Source organism: Hyla sarda, chromosome 3 (genome assembly GCF_029499605.1).
Source record: "Hyla sarda isolate aHylSar1 chromosome 3, aHylSar1.hap1, whole genome shotgun sequence".
In the NCBI taxonomy this organism is placed as follows: Eukaryota; Metazoa; Chordata; class Amphibia; order Anura; family Hylidae; genus Hyla; species Hyla sarda.
In genome coordinates, this window is record NC_079191.1 from 170,662,679 (window position 1) to 170,666,840 (window position 4,162).

The window sequence follows — 4,162 nt, forward strand, 5'->3', positions numbered from 1 at the left end:
ACATATAATAGATAATACCTAATGCTGGAGGGGTTAATGTGCTGAGCAAGCTGACCCTGTAGGGGATTATGTGCTGTACAGATATAAGATTATACCTGGTGCTGAAGAGGTTAATGTGCTTTGAGCAGTCTGAGCCTGTAGGAGATAATGTGCCATACATATAATAGATAATACCTAATGCTGGAGGGGTTAATGTGCTGAGCAAGCTGACCCTGTAGGGGATTATGTGCTGTACAGATATAAGATTATACCTGGTGCTGAAGAGGTCAATGTGCTATGAGCAGTCTGAGCCTGTAGGAGATAATGTGCCATACATATAATAGATAATACCTAATGCTGGAGGGGTTAATGTGCTGAGCAAGCTGACCCTGTAGGGGATTATGTGCTGTACAGATATAAGATTATACCTGGTGCTGAAGAGGTTATTGTGCTATGAGCAGTCTGAGCCTGTAGGGGATATTGTGATATACAGATATTAAATGATACCTGGTGCTGGAAAGGTTAATGTGCTATGAGAAGTCTGACTTTGTAGGTGATAATGTGCTGTACAGATAATCAGTGGCGTTGCTAGGGTTGGTGTCACCCGGTGCGGTAGAAAATGGTGTCACCCCCATACCTCCCCCCTCCCCCCAGTAAGTTTTTAGCCTGTTGTGACAGACACCACTGTTGTAGCGCATTGTGAGAAATTCCAGTATAATAATCAGATATACCAGTTGCCACAGAATAGGAAAGTGTTAAAGAAGTTTTCACCATTGAAATATACAGCTCCCAGAATTACTTAAAGGGGTACTCCACTGGAAAACATTTACTTTTATATCAACTGGTGCCAGAAAGTTAAGCAGATTTTTTAATTACTTCTATTTAAAATCTTAATACTTACAGTACTTATAAGCTGGTGTATGCTCCACAGGAAGTTGTGTAGTTCTTTCCAGTCTGACCACAGTGCTATTTGCTGACACCTCTGTCCATGTCAGGAACTGTCCAGAGCAGGATAGGTTTGCTATGGGGATTTGCTCCTACTATGGACAGTTCTTGACATGGACAGAGGTGTCAGCACAGAGCACTGTGGTCAGACAGAAAATAAATTAAAAAAGAAAATAACTTCCTGTGAATCGCTTATACAGCAGCTAATAAGTACTGGAAGGATTAAGATTTTTAAATAGAAGTAATTTACAAATCTGTTTAACTTTGTAGCACCAGCTGATTAAAACATTTTTTTTCCAGTAGATTACCCCTTTGAGCAGTGGTGAGGTTATGCTGGGAGTTGTAGTTTCACTGACCTAACTGTAGAACGGACAAGTGACTACAGGACACAGAGAGGAGAATGTACAATGATATCAGTGACTACCGGTGACGTCTTCTCTATATAGTCTTTCCTTATCTAATTCAGATGGTACATACCGCCAGGAATTGTTCCAGCTAAAACTTCTCTCTGCAGAATGTGACGCCCAGACGTCTCCTCACTATGTCAGCGCATTCTCATCCTCTATATGAAAACAATTATTATTATAAACCTGCCAGACACTGTATCCTCTAAATATAATACTACTATACACTATACTCTTTGATTATAAACCTTCCATACACCATACCCACTGAATATAAAGCTACCTAACACTGTACATTCTGAATATTATACCAACACATACTGTACACTCTGAATATAAATCTGCCACATACTGTACCCCTGAATATAATACTATCACATACTGTACCCCTGAATATAATACTATCACATACTGTACCCTCTGAATATAAATCTGCCACATACTGTACCCCTGAATATAATACTATCACATACTGTACACTCTGAATATAAATCTGCCACATACTGTACCCCTGAATATAATACTATCACATACTGTACCCTCTGAATATAAATCTGCCACATACTGTACCCCTGAATATAATACTATCACATACTGTACACTCTGAATATAAATCTGCCACATACTGTACCCCTGAATATAATACTATCACATACTGTACCCTCTGAATATAAATCTGCCACATACTGTACCCCTGAATATAATACCGCCATACACTGTACCCTCTGAATATAATACTACCACACACTGTACATTCTGAATATAATACCAACACATACTGTACCCTCTGAATATAAATCTGCCACATACTGTACCCCTGAATATAATACCGCCACACACTATACCCTCTGAATATAATACTACCACAAACTGCGCCCTCTGAATATAATACTACCACAAACTGCGCCCTCTGAAAATAAATCTGCCACATACTGTACCCTCTGTATATAAATCTGCCACATACTGTACCCTCTGAATATAAATCTGCCACATACTGTACCCTCTGAATATAAATCTGCCACATACTGTACCCCTGAATATAAATCTGCCACATACTGTACCCTCTGAATATAATACTACCACCCACTGCACCCTCTGAATATAATACTTAGAGATGAGCAAACTACAGTAAATTCAACTCGTCACAAACTTCTCTGCTCGGCAGTTGATGACTTTTCCTGCATAAATTAGTTCAGCTTTCAGGTGCTCCCGTGGGCTGGAAAAGGTGGATACAGACCTAGGAGACTCTTTCCTAGGAATGTATCCACCTTTTTCAGCCCACCGGAGCACCTGAAGGCTGAACTAATTTATGCAGGATAAGTCATCAACTGCCGAGCCGAGAAGTTCGTGACGAATCGAATTTACTGTAAGTTCGCTCATCTCTAATAATACTACCACAAACTGCGCCCTCTGAATATAATACTACCACAAACTGCGCCCTCTGAATATAACGTTACCATACAGTGCACCCTCTGAATATAATACTACCACCCACTGCGCCCTCTGAATATAACGTTGCCATACAGTGCACCGTCTGAATATAATACCACAACCAAAGTAACACCCCTCAACATCCGTTAGCTGATGCTATTACCACGGGAGGGGGGTATTGGTGGTGTTGCTAGTGGATGATGGGGGTGCTACTACTGGGGAGGTGTTGCTGGAGGATGATGAGGGTGCTACTGGCCATCCCCCCTGGCAGTATCACCCCCATCATCCATCGGCAGGATCATCCTCCTGGCAGGAGCACCTCCATCATCCACCATCAGGATATGTTGATGGAGGTGCTGCTGGGGGGGGGGGGGGGGGGGTTGCTGGTTGATGATGAGGGTGCTACTGCCAGGGGGGGAGCATTAGGTAGGCAGCAGTGCCCCCACATTAGGTAGGTCGCAGTTTCCCCACATTAGGTAGCAATTTCCCCACATTAGGTAGCACAGATTCCCCACATTAGGTAGCAATTTCCCCACATTAGCTAGCACAGATTCCCCACATAAGGTAGCATAGACTCCCCACATTTGGTAGCACAGATTCCCCACATTAGGTAGCATAGACTCCCCACATTTGGTAGCACAAATTCCCCACATTAGGTAGCAATTTCCCCACATTAGCTAGCACAGATTCCCCACATAAGGTAGCATAGACTCCCCACATTTGGTAGCACAGATTCCCCACATTAGGTAGCATAGACTCCCCACATTTGGTAGCACAGATTCCCCACATTAGGTAGCATAGACTCCCCACATTTGGTAGTAGTTTCCCCACATTAGGCCGCAGGTCCCCTTGCAGGTTCCCCACAATGGGTCAGAGTTTCCCCACAATAGATCGCTGGTTATACCCCCTCCCCCCCCCCCCCCCCACACACACACACACACAAAAAAAAAAAAAACACATACAACACAGAGAGACAAACACACACACTCACAGACAGACAGACACACACACACAGAGTCACACAGTCACACACACACACAGAGTCGCACAAACACACACACACAGAGTCACACACACACACTCAGAGAGTCACACAAACACACACAGTCACATACACACAGCCACATACAAGCATAGATAGAGACAGAGAGACAGACATAAAAACTCACCCATCCAGCGCAGCGCTCCTTCTCACCGGGCGCCGTGCGAGTGACGTAACTCCTGCGTCCTCCTGCGCGGCCATGCGGTGTGACGTCAGGCCGGCGCAGACGTGGGAGCGGAGGACGGGCACAGTACTGGTGAAGGTGAGGGGGGGTGTGATGACGGTCGGGCGCACAGTGAAGGTGAAAGAGGGGGTTTGCTGACGGACGGGCGCACCGCACACACAGCGGGGGGGGGGGGGG